This window comes from Malus domestica, chromosome 07 (genome assembly GCF_042453785.1).
Source record: "Malus domestica chromosome 07, GDT2T_hap1".
In the NCBI taxonomy this organism is placed as follows: Eukaryota; Viridiplantae; Streptophyta; class Magnoliopsida; order Rosales; family Rosaceae; genus Malus; species Malus domestica.
Window position 1 is genome coordinate 19,919,946 of NC_091667.1, and position 24,505 is coordinate 19,944,450.

The 24,505-nt window shown below is 41.8% G+C and overlaps 1 long non-coding RNA gene and 1 pseudogene across 1 annotated transcript; both read right to left on the bottom strand.

The window, feature by feature from the left end:
* The window catches only part of LOC114825865 (aquaporin PIP1-3-like), a 37,098-nt pseudogene that overhangs the window by 5,102 nt on the left and 7,491 nt on the right, over window positions 1–24,505 (bottom strand).
* On the bottom strand, window positions 15,577–16,425 carry LOC114826060 (uncharacterized). Its single transcript, XR_003774884.2, has 3 exons — window positions 16,195–16,425; window positions 15,993–16,106; window positions 15,577–15,887 (listed from the first exon to the last, which is right to left on the bottom strand). It is a non-coding gene; the product is annotated as an uncharacterized lncRNA (long non-coding RNA).

The following is a 24,505-nucleotide window of genomic DNA, read 5'->3' on the forward strand; positions in this document are numbered from 1 at the left end:
ATAGCTTGTTTGCAGAGGGATTATCGGGGGGAAAGAAAGCTGAATATTTCGAAAGGCTTCGTTGGGAGTGCCCTATCAGATATGAGGAAGGGTTGAGCATTTTTGCAGGTCTGCCTGTCCGTTTGGGATGGAGGTCGACATATATAGGAGTCTCCTTAACAACAAGTAGTAATGCTATTCCTTTATCCTACTTGGTCATAGCACGGTAGTGTGAGCTGTCAGCTTCACATGTTTTAACGCTGTCAGAGCACTTTGAAAAAGTGGTTTGTGGTATCTGGAAAGCTGATGTTGCATGTGAAGATTACAGACAGCTTTATCCAAGGAGATCCGGCTCTTGAAGTTGGGAAAGTGTTGCCTCTTCGGTTTTCGAACAAGTAATCCTATCGGGGATCTGGCTCTCGAGATTCAGAGAACGATGCCTCCTCGATTTTTGAGAAAGCAATCATGCTGGGGGTCTGGCTCTCGAGATTCGGAGAGCGGTGTCTCTTCGATTTTTGAGAAAGTAATCATGTTGGGAGTCTGGCTCTCGAGATTCGGAGGGCGGTGCCTCTTCGATTTTGGAGCAAGCAATCTTGTTGGGAGTGTTTTCTCGAATGTGAGTAAAGGTTGGGCATGTTTGCTAGTCTACCTTGCCACGAAGCACAGAGGTTGACACACAGGGACTTTCCAATTATCCAGCAATGGTACTGTTCCTTTACCCTCTTCGATTTTTGAGAAAGTAGTCATGTTGGGAGTCTGGCTCTCGAGATTCGGAGGACGGTGCCTCTTCGATTTTGGAGCAAGCAATCTTGTTGGGAGTGTTTTCTCGAATGTGATTAAAGGTTGGGCATGTTTGCTAGTCTACCTTGCCATGAAGCACAGAGGTTGACACACAGGGACTTTCCAATTATCCAGCAGTGGTACTGTTCCTTTACCCTTGTGTGTAATAATATGGTAGCTAGACCTTCAAAATTTATGTGTCTAAACTTTGTTAGTGTTGTTTCTTTGCTATTCTTTTACCCTTCTTGGTCAGAGCGATGTAGTGGGAGCTGCAAGCTTCACATGTTCAACTTTGGCAGAGAGCTTTGGCAAAGTTATCTGTGGTACCCATGAGCTACTGTTGCGTGTGGGAAGTGGGTGATTGAACAGTAAAACTCATGTGCTTTCTACTTCACCAGAAGTCTTCGACCGAATGCCCATAATTTCCGCAAAGCTGAGTGTGCGTGTGACAGGTGCTGACAAGGCTGGAAAAGTAGGTGCCTCTTCGATTTCTGAGATCGGCCCTCGTGGTCTCTGAGCAGCCCAGCTTTTGAGAAAGCAAGCGCCTCTTCGATTTCTGAGATCGGCCTTCGTGGTCTTTGCGCAGCCCAGCTTTTGAGAAAGCAAACGCCTCTTCGATTTCTGAGATCGACCCTCGTGGTATCTGAGCAGCCTTGCTTTTGAGAAAGCAAACGCCTCTTTGATTTCTGAGCAGGCACCTCTTCGATTTCTAAAGCTCCGTCGAGTGCAGATTTTTATAGGGGCTGTCATTAAGTTCCAAAGCACACTTGAATCTCCACCAGTAGAAGCTCCATTCTTGCACCTCTAAGATCTTGATTTGTCCGACCTCTTCTCTCTTCAACACCTTTGAAAATGTCTGGCCCCTCCGACCGTCGTTTTGACTTGAACCTTGTTGAAGAGGCAGCCCCGCCTTCTTCTGATAACATATGGCGTCCATCCTTCGTCTCCCTTACTGGTCCTCTTACCGTTGGGGATTCCGTGATGAAGAATGATATGACCGCTGCGGTGGTGGCCAGGAACCTTCTCACTCCCAAAGATAACAGACTACTTTCCAAACGGTCTGATGGGTTAGCTGTTAAGGATTCTCTGGCTCTCAGTGTTCAGTGTGCAGGTTCTGTGTCTAATATGGCCCAACGCCTATTTGCTCGAACCCGCCAAGTTGAATCATTGGCGGCTAAAGTGATGAGTCTCAAACAGGAGATTAGAGGGCTCAAGCATGAGAATAAACAGTTGCACCGGCTCGCACATGACTATGCTACAAACATGAAGAGGAAGCTTGACCAGATGAAGGAATCTGATGGTCAGGTTTTACTTGATCATCAGAGATTTGTGGGTTTATTCCAAAGGCATTTATTGCCTTCGTCTTCTGGGGCTGTACCGCGTAATGAAGCTCCAAATGATCGACCTCTGATGCCTCCTCCTTCTAGGGTTCTGTCCAGTACTGAGGCTCCGAATGATCCCCCTCCAGTGCCTTCTCTTTCTGGGGCTCTACCGACTGCTGAGACTTCTCCTAAGCAACCTTTGTGAAGGCTCCCTCTTGTTTGTTTATTTTGACTTATGTACATGTACATATTTGTAGCTTATCGGGGATATCAATAAATAAGCTTTCCTTCATTTCAACGTATTGTGTTAAATACACCAAAGCCTTCTTCGCTAAGTTCTTTGAATTTTCTTTTGTTGAAGCTTTGTGAGTGGAGCATGTAGGTTGAGGTAGTGTTCCCTTAATTTCCTGAGTGAGGAAAACTTCTCGGTTAGAGACTTGGAAAATCCAAGTCATTGAGTGGGATCGGCTATATGGATCTTAGAACGCCATTATGCTCGGTCCTGTGTCATGTCCTTCGTTAGATCCAAGTACTCTAAGTCTTTTCTTAGAGTCTCTTCCAAAGTTTTCCTAGGTCTTCCTCTACCCCTTCGGCCCTGAACCTCTGTCCCATAGTCGCATCTTCTAATCGGAGCGTCAGTAGGCCTTCTTTGCACATGTCCAAACCACCGTAACCGATTTTCTCTCATCTTTCCTTCAATTTCGGCTACTCCTACTTTACCCCGGATATCCTCATTCCTAATCTTATCCTTTCTCGTGTGCCCACACATCCAACGAAGCATCCTCATCTCCGCTACACCTATTTTGTGTACGTGTTGATGCTTCACCGCCCAACATTCTGTGCCATACAGCATCGCCGGCCTTATTGCCGTCCTATAAAATTTTCCCTTGAGCTTCAGTGGCATACGGCGGTCACACAACACGCCGGATGCACTCTTCCACTTCATCCATCCAGCTTGTATTCTATGGTTAAGATCTCCATCTAATTCTCCGTTCTTTTGCAAGATAGATCCTAGGTAACGAAAACGGTCGCTCTTTGGTATTTCTTGATCTCCGATCCTCACCCCTAACTCGTTTTGACCTCCATTTGCACTGAACTTGCACTCCATATATTCTGTCTTTGATCGGCTTAGGCGAAGACCTTTAGATTCCAACTCTTCTCTCCAAAGGTTAAGCTTTGCATTTACCCCTTCCTGAGTTTCATCTATCAACACTATATCGTCTGCGAAAAGCATACACCAAGGAATATCATCTTGAATATGTCCTGTTAACTCATCCATTACCAACGCAAAAAGATAAGGACTTAAGGATGAGCCTTGATGTAATCCTACAGTTATGGGAAAGCTTTCAGTTTGTCCTTCATGAGTTCTTACGGCAGTCTTTGCTCCTTCATACATATCCTTTATAGCTTGGATATATGCTACTCGTACTCCTTTCTTCTCTAAAATCCTCCAAAGAATGTCTCTTGGGACCCTATCATACGCTTTCTCCAAATCTATAAAGATCATGTGTAAATCCTTTTTCCCATCTCTATATCTTTCCATCAATCTTCGTAAGAGATAGATTGCCTCCATGGTTGAGCGCCCTGGCATGAACCCGAATTGGTTGTCCGAAACCCGTGTCTCTTGCCTCAATCTATGCTCAATGACTTTCTCCCAGAGCTTCATTGTATGACTCATTAGCTTAATACCCTTATAGTTCATGCAATTTTGTACGTCGCCCTTATTCTTGTAGATAGGCACCAAAGTGCTCGTTCGCCACTCATTTGGCATCTTCTTCGTTTTCAAAATCCTATTGAAAAGGTCAGTGAGCCATGTTATACCTGTCTCTCCCAAAACTTTCCACACTTCGATTGGTATATCTTCTGGGCCTATTGCTTTTCTATGCTTCATCTTCTTCCAAGCTACAACCACTTCTTCCTTCCGGATTCGACGATAAAAATAGTAGTTTCTACACTCTTCTGAGTTACTCAACTCCCCTAAAGAAGCACTCCTTTCATGTCCTTCATTGAAAAGATTATGAAAATAACCTCTCCATCTGTCTTTAACCGCGTTCTCTGTAGCAAGAACCTTTCCATCCTCTTTAGGTCCCTTGTCTTCTTTTCCCTTGCTCTAGCTAGTTTATAGATATTCAACTCTCCTTCTTTGGTATCTAGTCGTTTATACATATCGTCGTAAGCCGCTAACTTAGCTTCTCTCACAACTTTCTTCGCCTCTTGCTTCGCTTTTCTATACCTTTCACCATTTTCATCAGTCCTATCCTTGTATAAGGCTTTACAACATTCCTTTTTAGCCTCACCTTTGTTTGTACCTCCTCATTCCACCACCAAGATTCCTTTTGGTGTGGGGCAAAGCCCTTGGACTCTCCTAATACCTCTCTTGCTACTTTTCGGATACAACTAGCCATGGAATCCCACATTTGGCTAGCTTCCCCATCTCTATCCCACACACACTGGGTGATTACTTTCTCTTTGAAAATGGCTTGTTTTTCTTCTTTTAGATTCCACCATCTAGTCCTTGGACACTTCCAAGTCTTGTTCTTTTGTCTCACTCTTTTGATATGTACATCCATCACCAACAAGCGATGTTGATTAGCCACGCTCTCTCCTGGTATAACTTTGCAATCCTTACAAGTTATACGATCCCCTTTCCTCATTAGAAGAAAATCTATTTGTGTTTTTGACGACCCACTCTTGTAGGTGATCACATGTTCTTCTCTCTTCTTAAAGAAGGTGTTGGCTAAGAAGAGATCATATGCCATTGCAAAATCCAAGATAGCTTCCCCATCCTCGTTTCTCTCCCCAAAACCATGGCCACCATGAAAACCTCCATAGTTGCCTGTCTCCCTGCCCACGTGTCCATTTAAATCTCCTCCTATAAATAACTTCTCCGTCTGAGCAATTCCTTGCACCAAGTCTCCAAGGTCTTCCCAAAATTGCTCCTTCGAACTCGTATCCAACCCTACTTGAGGTGCGTACGCACTAATCACATTGATAAGTTCTTGTCCTATTACAATCTTGATTGCCATGATTCTATCTCCTACCCTCTTGACATCTACAACATCTTGTGTCAAGGTCTTGTCCACGATGATGCCAACACCGTTTCTCGTTCTATTTGTGCCCGAATACCAAAGTTTAAACCCTGAGTTTTCTAGATCCTTTGCCTTACTACCAACCCACTTAGTTTCTTGTAAGCACATAATATTTATCCTTCTCCTCACCATAACTTCCACTACTTCCATAGATTTTCCCGTTAAGGTTCCTATATTCCACGTTCCTAAACGCATTTTGCTCTCTTGAACTCTACCCTTCTGTCCTAGCTTCTTCACCCTCCCCCGTCTAATAGGATCAAAGTACTTCTTTTGTGTGTCCCGTGTAAAGTTGATAGGAGCATATGCTCCCAAACAACTTTGAGTGGAGTCGTTCGAAAAGAAGTTTCTATGGCCCCCTTGCTCATTTAACACTGCATCCGGGTGCCGATGGAGATACAGCGACCCTTGCTCACTTATCACTGTGCTCGGGCCACACAGCGCGCCACTTACGGGTGACGCCCTAGCTTTAGCGCAATTTTGTTCTGAATTCATTTTCATAAGGATTCGACGTGATCATGGAGTGCCGGCTGTCGACTACCTGACGCCCTCCCCCTCCTCCTTTATCCGGGCTTGGGACCGGCAATGTAAGTACATAGGCGGAGTTGGTAACTAAAATGAACACACTTTCAAAATTTTACTGCAAAGCAATTCTTTTTTCCAGAAATTTGGATTTGTAAGGTAAAGTTATAAAAGGCCAGTAAGTCCAATAAGAAAGATGAGGAACAAAGTTTGCACCTTCAAATCCAAATTTTTTTACTCTACTATTCTGATTTTCTGCTGTAAAAATCGTTAACCAAACAAGAATTGAAGAAAAATAACCCTCTGAAATTTCAGTTAATCCGAATAATATAAAGTTCTAAACCTAAGCTCACTTTTTTCTTCTTTCTTTTGGTAAGTGGTTTCTTTATTTTTCACAAACCCTAGTAAAACAGAAAATCCACCAATCCTCCAGTAGGTTCTCTCAGAAAGCTAAAGTAAAATAAAAGAAACTTTATTTCCCTCATTTTCCTGGGAACCAAACATCAACTTAAGAAACAACTCAAATATTCTTGTACATATCTGCACATATATATTTAACCCTAACTAAGGAGAAATTGGATTTTCATCCCTATTTTTACTACTCCATTGATTAAAACCTTATTCCTTTTCAATTTTTTGTCAAGATCCTTAGGTTTTAATAAACGTCATTAATTATTTAAATAATAAAATATTTTTTTTATTTCTAAATATACTAGCCTCTTGCCACACGTGTATGCGTGTGGCAATTGGCCTTTTTATATTAGACCATGTTTCATTTTTTAAATTTTTTTATTTAAATAGCTAATATACATTTTTATTAAAAATCATTCAAAAAAAATTAAGCAAAAACATGAAACCTAACCACCTAATAACGTGGGAGATTTTTTTTCTTTTCTAAAGTTTTAAATTTATATTCATTGAAAATTAAAAAGTGGTGAATCAATTAAACTTTTTTTGGTTCAATTGTAATTTTTGAAATTCTTAAAGGGCAATTTATAGTATTTTGAATGTTTCACCTTTAGAGGGTGCTGTCACATCCCGGCCTGAGACGAATCACTTCTCGAGCCCGTTCCACCACCGTAGCACGATATTGTCCGCTTTGGGCTTACCATTCCCTCACGGTTTTGTTTTTGGGAACTCACGAGCAACTTCCTAGTGGGTCACCCATCCTGAGAGTGCTCTGGCCTCCTTCTCGCTTAACTTCGGAGTTCCTACGGAACCCGAAGCCAGTGAGCTCCCAAAAGACCTCGTGCTAGGTAGGGATGTGAATATACATTTAAGGATCACTCCCCTGGGCGATGTGGGATGTTACATGTGCTCACTTTATATATATATATATAGATTCATTTAGTATTATAAATGTTACATTTGGTATATTTATATTTATGGCTAAATTTTTTATCATATATTTTTATTTTTATTTTTAGTTTATACCCATTTTTAATTTGCAACCCTTTTTTAATTTGTACCAAATTTCTTTTCAGTTTTAATTTGTACCCATATATTAATTTCTTTTTGTGCCCATATTTTTTTAAACTTTTATTTGTATTTGTACCCTGTGACGACCCGTCCCGAATAATTATATATTTTATCCTCGACAGCATGGAAATGACTATTTTGCCCTCGTTGGCCTTGTGACATGGATGTACGTAGATAATTTTAAATTATTTTTCGCTGATGTAATTAAATTGTGCTCGACGTCACGAGAGCACTGACGCGAATTAAGGTCGAATCATGTTTGTAATGAAAATGTTACAAATAGATAAAGATAATTTGGGTTGTCATCATATGCCACCAATCACCCTAATTCCTACAATTGATAACCCAATCAAAATTGGATTGGTTTTATATTCAACTGGACCCAATTGTTATGCCCTAATTTCCATATCCCAATTAGGGCTTATGATTTTGTTTATTGCTGGCCAACTCGTGACAAAACACACACACACACACACACACACACAAGTGCAACCTTCATCTTTCCTCTCTCTTCTCGAAATTTCCTTCCCGTCCATATAACTATGATTTCCAACTCCTAAACATCACCTAAACACCACATATTGAACCTTTAAGGACTTCCATTGTGTTCCTTGTAAGCTCACGATCCCATTTATACCATTTGTTTGACGTAAGGACCTTGAGAACCCTGGAACTCGTGAGCTCCGGCGAGACACCCTGTTACTTCGACGTGATCGTGGACATTCCATGGTATTTTAAGGCTAAAAAAGGGTCTTAAGTAATACTATTAGGATTTTAGGCTGATTTTGGAGTGGTTAAAACATCAGAACATTTGGGTTTGTCAAGTTTCAAATTTGGCTGGTTGTGTCGAGCTACTTTCTGACTGTTTTCTGTCGGTTTTAGGACCTTTAAGAGGTAGGACCATGTTCTTCTTGTTTAGGGCTTAAAATTGATATAAAATTCGTGGAATTTGGTTGAAAAATGAGTGAGATATTGAAGTTTTAAATTTTTCCAGAAACCGGCGACGCAGTGGCGATCGGCGACATAATCCAACGATCCACATGCCAGGCACGTGCCTGCGCATGGCCGGCGCATGTGGTTTTGCCTTGGCCAGCACGTGAGGGCGCGTGGGTCATCGAAAAGTTATTCTAAAAAATGGGGATGCTCGTGGTGTTGAGTAGGCCACGATGGTATATTCAAACACCCCAATTAAGCAATGTATGAGAAGTTATTATACGGTTTTGATTATGTGCTTAAATTAACGTTAAATCAGTGGTTTCACATATAAGCGAGACGTTCCCGGAGGATGAGCGTAGCCAGGCGAGACTTGGGGGCTATGACCCTGCAACATACTAGTGAGTGGGCTTTTGGTTTTCTATATATATATATATATATATATATATATATATATGTTTTACATTTTCCCAGAAATTGTTTTAAATGGATTTACGATTTTAAATGCCATGTCAATTGCATTACATTTTAGTATGTGTATTACTATAGCTATGCATATTATTGCATAACGTTGTGGATGCCCAGGTAAGCTTCAAGTGAGTATATATTAATGGTAGTGATTGCAGTGTGTATGGTATTGTTTAGAGGCATTTAGTGCTCATTATCCTACACCCTAATGTTAGTGCTCCACCCTAGGCCAGGCCCTAGCCTTTACGTGATCATTTACCTCCCGCACCGTACGCTCACCTTGGATCCATGGTAGGTGCTAGCCTGTCGTACAGACCACATTAGGTGGTTTCGACTCGTTCGTGACTTGCGATTCATCGCACAACCTTCACGTGATCGTAGCACTTGAGTGTATTTATTTACACCCAGCCTGTCGTACATACCACATTAGGTGGTTCCGACTCGTGTACATGATTTGGTAGATAAGCTATAGGTTCAGCCGTACAAGTCACGTTAGGTGACTGCGGCTGTCATATCACTTTATATTGATTTATTTCACTTGGCTCACTTAATTCATTGCTGAAATGCTTGACATGGCATATACTTGGTTTCACTACTTCGAGCATGATTTCTATATACATACGTATTATTTTCTGGGAAATTATACGAGTTTTACGGTGAGGGATTATTATTTTTGGAAAGAGAAATGATTCTAAAAAGCTTTGCTTTTGCCCACTCACGTTTTCTACTTTGCGCCCTTCCATGTTCTAATTAGAAGTTCGTGTTGGTGGCTCATGAGGACTCTACGGCAGTTTTGACAGACATCCATCAATGTAGGTTTTCTTCATATCCTATATAATTAGTATTTAGCCTGCTAGATTACGCTTTGGTACCTACACTCTGATTATGTGTATCTACACTCTAACACTTTCACTCGTACTTATATACTAGTCTAGTGTAAGTTAGTTAGTTTGGTTTTTATTTACCCACATTATCTTATCACCTTTACGGGCACGGCACACATGGCTACGTCACCTTCACGTGACGACCAACATGTCTCGATTTAGGTCGGGGTGTGTCAGTTTGGTATCAGAGCCTAGGTTTGGCAGTCTTGCATATTATTAGGAGTATTCTAAGCATTTTGATTTCTTATGCCAGAACCATGCCGCCTCGAAGAGAGCCACGTACTTCCTCCAAATCTTACTTTCCTGATATTGGCCAGTTGGGTGAAGCCATTGCTAATGTCATTTAGTCTTCATTGCGCCCTCCGTAGAGGTATCCCCTGGAGACAGTTTATAATTTAAAGTTGAATGATTTTGTTGGTACCAAGGGGCCCGAGAGAGTTGAACGTTGGCTCAATAATGTCGAGAAAACTTATCGAGTAATGCAGAGGCAGTGGAATTTCCCTGAGGATAGATGGGTAGAGACGACTACTTGGTTTTTAGGTGAGGAGGCTGCATCCTGGTGAAGGCAGGAATCTTTTCAATTGTCACCAGAAGAAGCCGCGGACTGGGAGATTTTTAAGCAGCTATTCCAGAAGAGATTTGTACCTCCAGAGTATATAGATATATAGATCGTAAGAAGCAAGAATTCATGGGTCTAAAGCAAGGGAAAATGTCAGCTAATGAGTACTATAGAAAGTTCACTGATTTATCTCGGTATGGTCACGAGATTGCTGAGAATCCTGCTGAGATGCTTAGAAGATTCAAGTGGCGTACTCGAAAGAAGTGGCGTTCTATGGCGACCACGACTCCCTGCTCTACATATCAGGAGTTTTATGAGATTCTATTGCGGGTTGAGGATTTTGAAAACATGCCCAGTGACAGTGAGGAAGAAGAAGAAAAAGATAATAATCAGAAGAAAAACAATAATAAAGATAAAGGTCAGTCATCACAGGGACCTCATAAAACGTAGAGTTTTAAGAGAAGTGGTACTAGTTCTGGCTCTTCTAGCAGGGGTTTGAGTTCCACGGTACCGCGGATGAGCGGCCATTCATGAGGTTCCCACTTTTAGAGACAGATGGATTTTAGTGGTTCTAGTGGTCCATTATGTCATAGATGTAATGGTCGACATTTTGGGGATTACAGATAGGGCAGCAAAGGATGTTTTGTTTGTGGTCAGACGAGATACCGAGCTATTCAATGCCTATAGAGCCAGCAAAAGCCTCAGTCATCTGCCTTACCACCACCAGTTTCTATTCAGCAGATTCCCAGGTTTAGTAGTTATACTAGACGAGTTATGGTAGAGCATATCATTATCAGGGTGATATAGCTCCATATTCTGGATGATAGTATTAGTACTCGCACGATTCGTATCATCAGAGTGGTTATGCTCAGTATTCAGGAGGTTACCCGCCATAACCATCATATCCAGCTGGTGGATCACAGAGGTATCCAGGAAGACAATTCCAGAACGTTAAGGTTGCTTCTAGTAGTGCAGGATCATCGAGGCAACCTAATCAACCTGCTCAGGGACGAGGTTTGCAGAGACTTGGAAACCAAGCTAACAGAGGTCGTGGAGGACGATAGCAGCTATAAGGTCATGTTCACCATATTACTTTGCAGGATGCCCAGAACAATCCTAATCTTATCATGGGTACGTTGAATATTATTGGCCATGTTGCTAGAATATTAATTGATTATGGTGCCACACACTCTGTTATTTCTCATATGTTTGCTCAGACGATGCAACTTTACCCCACACCTCTTGGCTATAAATTAAAGTTTTTGATGCCTAAAGGTGAGACATGCTATGTTAGCTGGGTATATCAAGGATTTCCCGTTCTAGTGGAGTACATCGTTAGGCTAGCTAATCTTGTTCTATTAGATATTGTTGACTTCGATGTTATTCTAGGCATGGATTGGTTACACTACAATCGTGTCAAGATGGATTGTTATGAGAAGACAATCACTTTTCATCGGTCAGGCTTGCCCGTGGTTACATTTATGGGTGTACATAGTGGACTAAGGCACATTATTATCTCTGCCATGAGGGCTAAAAGGTTATTAAGGAAAGGTTGTCAGTGGTATTTGGCTCACTTGGTATTAAATGAGGATACGCCTACCCGTGTGGAAGATGTACGGGTAGTTAGGCATTTCCCTGATGTTTTCCCGGATGATTTACCTAGATTACCACCAGATAAAGAAGTGGAATTCACTATTGATTTACTCCCAAGTACAAATCCTATTTTCTTAACTCCCTATCGAATGGCTCCTGCGGAGTTGCGGGAATTGAAAACCCAATTGCAGGAATTGGTTAATAAGGGTTTTATTCAGCCCAGTAATTCACCTTAGGTCAAGGCCAAGAGCCTCACACGCTCACGATGAATGGGAAGCTTTGGCAGAAGAACCTTTGATGCCAAAGTTAGAATTTAGAGAGAAAAAGTATTTGGAGAGTTTTTGGGCGTTTTGCAAGAGTGTGGAATATGTTTTTGGTGAGAATGGGAGCCAATATATTGGGCATGGCCGGTCCCTTTTGGAGAAGGAGTGGTCGACCATTAGGTAGGGTTTTTTAGGTTTTATTTTGGTTTAATTAGGGGTTATGAAATAATTAGCTAATTAATCAAAATAACTCTCTAATTAACTTAGCTAATTATTATCATAAAAAGGAAAGATGTGGTAGAAAAGGTATGAGGCATGGCTAATTTCCTTGGTGTGGAGGATAACCGGCCTTTATGGTGTTTTTTGGATATAATGGATGGTTTAATTGACAATTAATGGGTTAATTAGGTAATAAACCCATTAATTAGCCAATTAACATAATTTAAAAGGAATGTGTTTGAGAATTACCTTGTAGGAAGGATTTGATGTGGTTGGATGAAATAGGTTTTGAATTGTTACCTGTTTTGGGCAATTTTGACTTGGTTGAAAGATGATTCTCCATTACTCGCGCGTATGAATCCCAATGCACCTTAAGGGTATTATTGTCCTATGTGGTTGGATGAAAAAGGTTTTGAATTGTTACCTGTTTTGGGCACTTTTGACTTGGTTGAAAGATGATTCTCCGCTACTCGCACGTATGAATCCCAATGCACCTTAAGGGTATTATTGTCCTTTTTTATCCAAAGATCCACGTGTCGCCTTGTGATTATTTTTGGCTCCACAAATACCCCCACACCTGTTCGGCTGCTCGCAGGAAAAGGCAGTAAGTGTAGAGATCTTCTTGCTTCAGGAAACATAGGATTGTTTCCTATTTTGATGTTGATTCTCTCTTTAATATGAAATTAGATCCTTCTAGGAAAGGGAAATAAATTTCTCTCAAAGCCTATTTAAGTTCACCTTAAGTGGATTATTAAGTCAACTTTGGAGAGCGATTTATTCTACCCAACAAGAGAGAGAGAGCTTAGAGGATATTTGTTCCCCCTTCTCTAGCAATCTTCTACATCTTGTTCGTGCAAATGACCGTTTTTCGTTGATTTCTTCATCTTCTCTGTGCCACATCGATGTAAGAAAAAATTTAATTTTTTGGATAATGCTATTGCGGGGCAGCCGTCGGGGTAGTGCGGCATGTCGGTCGGCAGGGGCCAGGAGTAGGCTAAAGAGGTGTTGTGGCAGTGACCATTGCTTTGGGCTGCTCAACTTAGCTAGAGCCATGGACAGCTTGTGCAGCTGAGGCCATAGATTGAAACGCTGGGACGTAGTGCTAGACGAGCTGCATGGCTCATGTCTTTTGGACTCTTGGTCCTGACACGGGCTAGGTCGGTGATTGAGAGAAATGAGAAGGTCGCAGGCCTCATAAGCTGCTGGAATGCTGGGCATGCAGGCCTCATACCTGCTGGAATGCTAGGTTGAACTCCATTGCTGAGTACCGTGAATGGCATTGGCTGCTTAGTTCTCTTCACTGAGAGAAAGGTGGACTGCCCCGAAAGATGAGGTAAAAAAGATCAAGGCGGATGCATTGGCTCATCTGATCGCTGTCGTGGAGCCCACTATGAATGAAGGTGGAAAAAAGAGATCTTCCCCGCCTGCTCAAGAGATGACGGTTGAGAAAAACTGAAGACTTCCTCCATTGCTCATGAGGGTCTGCCTGCTACCGAGATACCTGTGATTAACGTAACTTTTTCCAATGGGAAGAAAAAATGAGGTTGCTAGATCTGTGCATGTGGCACCTGCCATGTCGAGAATGGCTAGTATGATTGTTGATAGGATTGTTCAGCGTAAAGGTCCTGTCATGCCCCTAGTGCCGAAGTCTGTACCAAGATGTCTATGGGGAGCTAAGTCTGGTTCACCTTTAGAGAGGCTTGCTACTATGAATAATGATAAGGTGGACTCTGCTGCTAAAGTGGCGCTAAGGCCCACTCCCTTTACAGTTGAGACTGATTTGCCCATGTTGAACAACAAAAATATACAACATAAAAAAAATAGAGTCCATACAAATTGGGTCGGACTATAAGGCAAAACAAAGATGTAAACCAGCCCAAAAGTTAAGAATGGGCTTTATATACAAACCAAATATCCATAAACAAATAAATAAAATATAAATAAGTAAATAAGAAAAATTTCCTACAAAAGGGGGAAGTAATAAACAGGTTCCCCCCTTTCCTGCAACAAAAAAACATGGGGTCAGTTAAGAGAGGTTAAGAGAGAGTGGTAGGAAGTCATGCCCTCCATCTTCCCCCCACATAACAAGCTCTAGAACCCTCTTATGATGCCTATAAATAGGCATCAGCTGCAACAAGAGAGCGGGGACAGAAAAAAGATAGGGGATACTCTGCTAAAAAAATAGAGAAACATTGAGAGAAAATACTCAGAGCAACGAAGTGCTGCCAAAAAGAGAAGGAATTCAATCGTTCGAGTCAAGAACCAAAGAAGAATATTCATCACCAAGTATGAAACAAGTTATATTTAAATTATTATTTTTCTCTTGTTTCGTTGTAGGAAGAACAAAAAACAGAGCAACGTAAAAAGCGTTGCAGCATAGACCACCATAGAGAAACAAATAGAAGGAAAAAATAAAAGAAAGGGAAAGAATATGCAGAGGTCCACAACAACGGATTTGTTTTTCCTAATCTTTCTTTTAGCCTTCTTGATTTTTTTTTTGTTTGGTATTTTCTTGCACCAAACAAATGGAGGTGAAGACTTTGAACAACCTAACTCCCCACTAACTGCAGCAGAAATAATCTCCAAGGATCCCATAAATTTCTTTGGGGTGGCCTAGATCACTCCGTGAAATTTTAACCAAGTCTAAAGGGTCTATACCCCCTCACCGGACTGTCATGTGCAATTTCAAAATCCCAAGCTTGGTTTCTGTAAAGAAAGACAGCAAGGAAGAGACAAGGAAAAGAAAAAATACCACATGACTGACTCATGGTTGGTCCAATTCCACAAGAAGAAAAGTTTTCAACACAAGACAAATAAAAAGAGGAAGGAGACGTGAAGAAGTTTCAAGGGGTCAAAGTTTCAAAGTTTCAAAGTTGGGACAAAAGGAAAAGGTTCACAGTTTCAAGCTTCTCTGCCATGTGAAAATGGGACAAAAGGAAAAGGTTCAAAGTTTCAAGCTTCTTTGCCATGTGAAGTTTAAACTTGAAAAGGACAAGTAACTACTATGTTCAGGCCGTGTAAAACACTTCAAAGACAAACCATATTTACTCATGCCTACTAAAGACAAAATGTTATGGAGGGCTAATATTGATGAGAAGGAAAAACAAGCAGGACAAAACTACTATTAGCACGGTTATTATAAAACCACCCACGGGACATTCAAATGGAAAAGTATAATTCCCAATCTTTAAATAGCTAAAAGAAGGTTCAAAGCCTTCTTTGTCACGTGAAGATGGGACAAAGATTTTCATTGTGTCAAAAAATTTCACTTGCTGCTTTGCCATGTGAAGAAAAAAAAAAGGTTCAAAGCCTTTATATTAAACACTTGCCATCCCAAATTTACAAAGAGGGAAAAGCTTACTGCCAAATTTCCCATATTATTTGGGAAACCCATTCACATGGTAACCTTTGTATTAAACACCAAGAAGACTTGGTAGACAAATCAAAACTACAGAAAGATTTTTGGGAAAAGGCATCACACTGTACAAATGTTAAAGAGAAAATATGGCAAGTATCGAAGGCGCAACATGAATGGGAACACAAAAAGGGTGTCAAAATGACACTGTCAAGGCCAGTCAAGTAAAATCTCTTTGTGGAAACAGAAATACCAGAGTGATAATTGCACACGAATACATCAAAACTCATTCAAAATATGGCAGATATTATGAGTGCGTTACTACAAATTTCAGAGTACAACTTTCACCTTTGGAGCCATGAATCAACAATTGTCTTCAACTAACTCAGGGCTGCAAAATGGTTTGTCCAACAACCAATCGAAGAGATGCCGTTGCATGTGACTCCTACATGGAAAAAGTTAATAAATTTATCACAGTTTAATAGCTTCATTCCACCCCCAAAGACATAGGCAAATCCAGAACTTAAAGAAAAGAAAATGGGTAACCTACTTGATAAAAGGAAGCACAAGCAAAGTGGCGAGCTTTCGATCCACAAAAAGAAGAACAAGCAAAATGGCAAGAGCAAGAAAACGAGGCAGCAAAAAAGCTGAAAGCTTTTGTGACCTGTGCAAAAATGGGTTTGCGATTTAAGGAGAAACGGTGGTAAATTGAAGTAATTTGAACAAAGAATCTGAGCTCCAACAAACCTTACCCATTTTTACTCTGAAATCAGCAGATACCCAATCCAAATAGAAGTCTGAAATATAACGAAATCCACGGGAGCCCAAGTATATCGGATTAGCTTTTTATTTCCGAAGGGAAACCACCGGGTTTCAGAGCTAAAGAGAAAAGGGAATGTTGAGGCCACCCTGTGGAGGGGGGTGATTATTGATCTGCACCTGACGTGGGAATTGACAAAGTAAGGAAGGAGAAATGGTTCACGTGGGAATTGGTAATGAATGGGAACAAATTGACAACGGTCCCAGAAAGTAAACAAGAAAAAAATAGGCAACCTCACCTCTTTGATACCAAACAAAAATTAGGAGAAAAGAAGTCAAAGCACCACTGAAGAAAATGGTGATGTGACGTGGCAATCAAAACAGCCAATTCTTTTGCCAAAAGTAGAGTATATCTACAACCACCAAAATGCACCATGCTAAATATTAGTCTGATGCTAGACTACATCAAGTTAGCTGTTACTTGCCTTCAAATCATGAGGCTAATTGAATAAACCAAATTCTAGTGGTACGAAACCACAAAAATTCTTCAATGGGTCACCCACCTATTCAATCAAAATTCCAAAATTCAAATCTCAAAATCCAAATTCCAAGTTCGTTCAAAATCAACACAAGGGCTCTAAAACCCTTCTAAATTGTTATACTTAAAATTCTAAATTAATGGGTCATTTACCTATTAATTATACAAATCCAAATGGCTTCTCATTTTTCCAAAGGTCCGAACACAAGATCAAATCAAACTTTATGAACTACGCCGGTTTGATTCCGTTAAGGATATGTACGCAGTCTGATATCAAATTATAGACGCAACCGTGAAATCAAGACGAATCCCTAGTTTATATAAACTAAATTCACTTCTAATTACAAATTCTATGAAGAGTAAAAAAGAAGCGAGCCGGTTCAAATTACGAATGATGCGAAGCCGTTTCAAATGGTACAAAGTCGTTTCACATTACAAATGGCACAAAGCCACATCAAATTCCAAATGGCATGAAGCTGTGTCAAATCCCAAAAGGCATGAAGCTGAAGAAAAATCTCAAATGGCATGAAACCGAATCAAAAGCTCCAATGGCTTAAAGTCCTCGCCTGCAAGAGCCTAAACTGCACAAGGCACGAACGCTCCAATGGCGCAAAGTCCTCACCCGCATGAGCTAAAACTGCATAAGGTATCAAATCCAAACAAGTATCAAGCATACATGAACTACGAGTGACTTGATCCCTCAAGAGGGTACGTAGGGAATCTAGGGTTCGACCTAGGTGCAGTCACAAAATCAAACAAACACCAAAATCCTCAAGTTACATTTTATTCGAATTGGAATCAAAAGGTATTCCTTTCCCAAATGAAGGGTTATAATTAATAGGCGCATAGCCTAAAATGGGTCGAACTCGAATTAATAAAACCCTCTTCAGAAAAATGAACGAGGGTGAAATTGTGTCAAGTGAATTATTTGTTTACATATTATGTACAATTTTTGCTCAACAGCCCGCTAGGAAGGAAGAGACTACTCGCGTGGGCAGCTGTGAGAAATCCATTAAGCCTGCTTCTAGGGAGGCTGCTGAGATTTGTGTGTTTTTTAAACTAGATCTGCTTGAAGACATGGACGTTTGTGCTAAGTTTGTTGATGGCGATAGAAATGTTGTTTGCCCAAGTTCCTTTGTAAAGCATATGACCCAATATAGAAGGACTGCTCTGCTTGCTATGATGCATATATAGCAAGGTTGCCAAGAAGGTAGTGAAGACTATGGCAGCTGAAGCTTATTCCTCAGCCGAGGAGATCAAGAGGTTGGATTCTTAGCTTGTTGTTTTGAAAGGGTCTAATATTTCTGCCCCCACTTCTCTATAGCTTGAGACTGTTCGCCAAGATATTGTTGACTTGAAGACCAAGCTTGACACGATCTAAGTTAAGTATGAAAGTGCAGAGAATGAGATTGGATGTTACATACCTCATATTCAAGATCTTGAGTTTGCAGTTTCTAAGCTTCGTTTCGCTGCTTATGTAAAGGATGATGAGTCGATTGTTGCTTATAATCAAGTGATCCACTTCAAGAAGGTTGTTGATAGGCTTGAACCCCAAGTGTTGGAACTTCAAGGTGTATTGAAGATCAACAAAAGTTCAAAGAATGAAGTGGATGAGCTACAATGCGTCCGTGTTGGTCTGCTTGAGAAGAATGAGCAATTGAAGGGTGAGAAGGTTGGGCTTGAGGTTTCGAGACCTTCTCTATTTCTCCGGAAGACTTACTTGCTTTTACTTTTGAGGCTTCCATTGGTAAAGTAGTTGGAGAAGTTAGTGCCTAGGCTGGGGTAGTCGGAGGAGAGGCGCCGGATGATACCGCTGCTGAGAGCGTCGCAACTGCTGAAAGTGTGGCAATCAAGTAGTCGTGGGATGTCCAAGCTGTTGTAGTCTTTTAGGTAGCCTTTAAGATTTTATTTGTTTTTCCTTCTAGCTTTTGTTTTGCTTGAACTCCTTCGACCTTTGCTAATTGTTTATAAACATGCTTCTTTCACTTTTCTTCATCTTCACTTCTTTTGTTCATGCCCTAACCTTTAGACTTGATAGACCAGTGGAAAACATGATACTTTTTTATAAGCAGACAAGCTCGCATAGCCTATGCAGTCGTAGGTGTTGATGTAGAACTTTGCCAAGTTGTTAGCCATAGGGTTGGCAGCCGGATGCCTTGCTTACAGAAGCAGACAAGTCCACGTAACCACTAGGTTATTCCTTGGCTTTCTCCAATTGCGTAGGTTGCGTAGCAAGTATCACAACAATTTAGGACTTGGTGTAGGTTGTTCCGCGCTTGGCAAAGGTGAAGCTTATCGACTACGTAACATGTCGGCAGTGGATAAAACTTCGTATATACACGCTAGCTTGTTTAACCTTTCATAAGAATGTGCGGTTGTATAAGTCTAGCACAGCTTTACTGCTCGAAAGGCAAGCCGTAGGCAGTCTTCCAGAAACCGTAGGATACCTTAGTGCACTCGGTAGCAGTTTTCAGGTTCCAGGGCAGCCGTCTGTAGGGCATATTGCATAATGTGCTCCCTCCTTCTCTAGGGCCCGGTTCCTCGCGGATTAAGCCAAGAGACCCAAAATTCTTAAGTTAGCTAAACCTTGAAAAAGACCATTGTGGCTACTTTTAGGAATCCCAACGTAAGCCATCGTGCATCTAGCCAGCGTAAGCCATCGTGCATCTAGTTATACTAAGGCAACCAGGCTCATCCACATCTAGATATTCGGAGTGTAAATTTTATCCTCTTGTCTTGGAGAGCTGACCCATGTGGGTGTCGAGGAATTGGTTTACCCTATCGCACTGGAGAGCATGGTTAATCCCTCGAGAGGTGCAATTCCTGCGATGAATCCCTAAGAATGGCACAATCTTCTTTTGAAATGCAAGAGTGATTAGTTGTTGTAAGTTGCAGCCAAGCCAAGTTATGATTACTTCTGAATTCCTCATTGAAAAACGAGTGAAACAAACGAGAACTTAGCTGTAAGGTAGAAACTGTATAACAACTAGATAGTCTTCAGCTTGTGAGGTGGTGCCTGTCGAGCTGCTTGAGTCTTCGGGCTTTGATGTAGCGGGAGGTCACACATGGTACTTCCTTAAATTGTAGGCGTTCCACTATTTTTCGATCTTTTTGTCGTTTCATGGTGGCAAGGGTGTAATTACTCTTACTACCTACTATGTTGATCTTGTATGGATCTTCCCAAATAGGATCTATCTTTTTGGAGCCTTCTCCATGGGCAGTGATGAAGGCTTTTCTTAGGACTAGATCTTCGAGCTAGAACTGCCGGACCTTAGCCCTTTTATTGTAGCTGGAGATGAGCTTCTGTTGGTAGGCTGCAAGATGAATGATGGTATGCTCACGCTTCTCCTCTGCCATATCTAAGCTTGTGACCATTTCCTTACTGTTCTGCTCAATGCTTGGTAGTAGAACGGTGATACTTGGCTTGATGACATTGGGATAAATGATTGCTTCCGAACCAAATGCCAAAGAGAAATGAGTCTCACCAGTTGCTTGTCTTTTGGTGGTGCAATATGCCCATAAACATCCGGGGAGTTCATCTGGCCATTTTTCCTTCTTGTTGGTGAGGGATTTCTTGAGGCAATTGAAGATCATTTTGTTGGATGCTTCGACCTTCCCATTGCTTTGAAGATATCTCGGCATAGACATGTGCTGCTTGATGCCATATTCTTAGAAGAACTTATCTAAATCTATGCCCAGAATTACGGGCTTCTTCTCCGCCAAGTCTTTTGCCATTCGGATGCCTGCTAGTAAGGCCTCGTACTCTACTTCATTGTTAGATGCTTTGAAGCTTAGAGTGATTGACTGCTCGAGCATTGAGTCGTCTAGGGTGACAAGAATCACGACTGCTCACGAGCCTTTGTAGTTGGATGTGCTGTCGACATGCAAATGCCAGAAATCTCCATTGAGGGAGCAGGTGCGGCTAAAGTGTAATCGGCTGCCTTCGGGGCGTCGTTGGGCCACTATGTTAGGTGGTCAAAGCTAGGCGTGAATGCGTGGTAGGGATCTATAGAGCTGGGGCCATGTTACATGTAGTAGGAGATGCTCAACTACCAGTATTGGGCCACTCTAGAGCTGAATAATGGAGCAAGGGTTGGCTAGGGCATTGTGACGTGAGCGGGAAGTAGTGCTGAACTACCGATACATGTTGCTCTTATGTAGAATCTTTTGGGGCGACGATGACAAAACATGCTTCTGAGTGTTCCTTCCAGTGTTCATTTGCCTTTGGCGTGTCTTTTGGGTCGAGTTGTTGCATTCATCAGAAAACTTTGCATCTGCCAAGGTCTACGCCTTTATCGTCGCACGTCTAGATTCGGTAAAATAGTATGTCATGATGATGACTGTGTGAGCTTGAAGTTAAAACTTGAGCTTCTGGGTTACAACAACTATCGCCAAAGTTAGCTTTTGAATTTTTAATAACAGCGATGAGAGCTTTTGAACTGTAGAATACAAGTAGTCGGGTCCTCAGCCCTTCTCGTATGATAATAGAGCTTATTGCTGCTTCAGATATCGTCAAACATGCGAATGAGTCATCCGCTGCTTCCAATTTGGATAGTAGGGAAGTGATGTCGGGTACTTCTTCAAGTCCTTAAATGTGCATTGGCGTGCCTCGTCCCAAAGTGCATGCTTTTCTGCCAAAGTGAAAGAGTCTGCCAGAGTTAGATCTTCTTTCATGATCAATTTTCTGAATAGCGGGTGGTCTGCTGAAAGTCATTTTTGGAAGGCTGCTCTAGCTATCAAGTCGTTGTATCCGACTATCCTTGCCTTATCTGCTTTGAACCTCTTCACATAATCACGAAGCGACTTCTTTGGGTTCTTCTTGATGTTGAACAAATGGTCGGACATCTTCTTGATCGAGCGATAGGATGAATATTCTTTGGTGAAAATCAAAGAAAGTTCTTCGAAACTCCGCATGGATTGTGGCGGCAGGGTGTAGAACCAATCTTGCGCCTCGCGTTGTAAAGTGGTGGTGAATATCTTGCACATGAGACTGTCGTTGTTTCAATAAAGGATCATTGTGCTTCGGTAGTGCTTTAAGTGTCTCTCCAGGCCTCCATCCCCTTTGAAAGATATGAAATGGCATATTGAACTCGCATTGAGGCTCTGCCTGCTCGATCTCATCCATGAAGGGTAACCTACTTATGTTGGTCATGTTCCGTCGTAGTGCCTCGTTGCGTTGGCAATTATGTAATTGCTTGGCCAAGATTTTCTCTACTTCTTCCTAAATTTGCCTTTGTTGAGGTAGTGGACCGCTCGATTGCCCCCAACCGTGACTTGCTGGTCTAGGCTACTCTTTCATGTGTTTGGCTAGTCTATGTCGCGGATGTGGTGCGTGTAGCTCGTTCCTAGCAGGCGAGCGAGTCCTTCGTAGGCTGCCGGTTGAACTTGAGCTGTATTGAGTGATTGATTCTCTCTGTCCGTCATGCTGCCTACTCCAATGTGAGGTGGATGATGCTCCTTGTGGGCTTAGTCGTAAATGAACACTTCGCTTGGAAGGTTGCTCATGTTGATTATCGGAGTGTGACCCCAACCCTGAATGTATGCTTGTTTGTGGGCTTAGTCGAGAGTTCACTCTTCTCCGCACTCTAAGATGGGAGTATACGCTATCTCGGGGGCCCAATCAGGAGTGTACACTGCCTGAACACTCAGTTCATGGCTAGTCGAGTGGCTGCTTGCCGAGACGCTGCTAAAGAGATTTTTTGTCAGCCCTTGTCCTACTTCGGAACACCTCGTCTGGGGCACGTTGCATCTTAGTGCGCTGCAAGAACTGGTTCACCAAAGTCGTCTATTGTGCAAGGGCGATCGTCAACTCTATGACCTGTCGAGACAAGTGTTGTTTGCTACTTGGATTGGAAGAGCTTGGAAGGAATGTGCCTCCTTGGGTAGTGGAATGGTGGTAAACTCCGGGCGTGAGATTTGAGTTAGGAAATGTCAAATCCGTGAAAAAATATAGTAAGAATGCCCCCGGCTTGATGGTAGGTCCAGATGGTTGAGAAAATCTTGGGCCGACTTGGGCTACTTGGAAAGCCACAGAAGCAGGCTGGGCCACGAGAACAAGCTGGGTCGCGAGAGTGGGCTACTCGGTGAGAGCAGGCTGGGCCACGGGAGTGGGCTGCTCGTTGGGAGCAGGCTGGGCCATAAGAGCTGGTTGCTCGGCTGGAGTAGGCTGGGCCACGAGAATGGGCTGTTCGGCGTGAGTAGGCTGCTCAATGCGTGATGCATGTGAATGCGAAGCTTGGGCTCGGGCTCGTGCAAGCTTGGATGGCAAGGCTTGGGCCATCGTGAAACCTCGTAGTGGTGGTACCACTCCGCCTATGACCATATTTAGCCTTGTGGATCGCCGCGGTCCTATTTCTTGAGTATTCGAATTTTCACTTGTGGAATTTTCTAAATTTCTAGCCATTATATTTTTCTTATACGTTTTATCAAAAGAACCTTTGCAAATAAAAAATTCTAATAATAAGAACGTATGAAAAATATTCAAATGGACTAGAAAATAGAGAAAAACCTTTTTTATGCAAGAGTCTTCTACGAGTATGGATCTCAACTCTCAATGAAAGCACCAATTTGTGGATGCAAATTTCTTCCTCCTTGATCTTAGACAAAATTGCACCTACAGAACAATTAACACCTTAGGTCAAGGCCAAGAGCCTTACGCACCCATGATGAATGGGAGGGCTTTGGCCGAAGAACCTCCGATGCCAAAGTTAGAATTTAGAGAGAAAAAATATTTGGAGAGTTTTTGGGCGCTTTGCAAGAGTGTGGAACTAGGTTTTTGGTGAGAATGGGAGCCAATATATAGGGCATGGCCAGTCCCCTTTGGAGAAAGAGTGGCCGGCCATTAGGTAGGGTTTTTTAGGTTTAATTTTGGTTTAATTAGGGGTTATGAAATAATTAGGTAATTAATCAAAATAACTCCTTAATTAACTTAGCTAATTATTATCATAAAAAGGAAAGGTGTGGTAGAAAAGGTAAGAGGCATGGCTAATTTCCTTGGTGTGGAGGATAACCGGCCTTTATGGTTTTTTTTCGATAATTAACCCATTAATTGTCAATTAGCATAATTTAAAAGGAAGGTGTTTGAGAATTACCTTGTAGGAAGGATTTGATGTGGTTGGATGAAATAGGTTTTGAATTGTTACCTATTTTGGGCACTTTTGACTTGGTTGGAAGATGATTATCCGTTATTCGCTCGTATGAATCCCGATACGCCTCAAGGGTATTCTTGTCCTTTTCTATCCAAAGATCCACGTGTCACCTTGTGATTATTTTTTGCTCCACAATTGTGAGTGGAGTTGCCAGCAACTAAAGTATTGTTTCACTCACACACCTGTCTGGGCGCTTCCAGACAAAGGTGGTAATTTTGAGATTTACAGTGATGCTTCCTTAAATGGCATATGCTGCATATTAATGTAGCATGGTAGGGTGATTGCATATGCCTTGCGAAAGTTGAAGCCACACGAGATGAACTACCCTACCCGTGATCTCGAGCTACCAGCCATCATTTTCGCCCTGAATATTTGGAGACATTACTTATATGGAGAAAAATGCAAGATTTTCACGAATCATAAAAGCCTCCAGTACCTATTCACCCAGAAAGATCTTAACCTTCAACAGCAGAGATGGATAGAATTACTCAGTGATTATGATTACACGATTGAGTATCATCATGGTCGTGCAAATGTGGTTGCAGATGCACTTAGCAAGAAATCTCGAGGCCGTATTAATGCTTTATATGCTTGCTATATCCCTCTTCTCACATAATT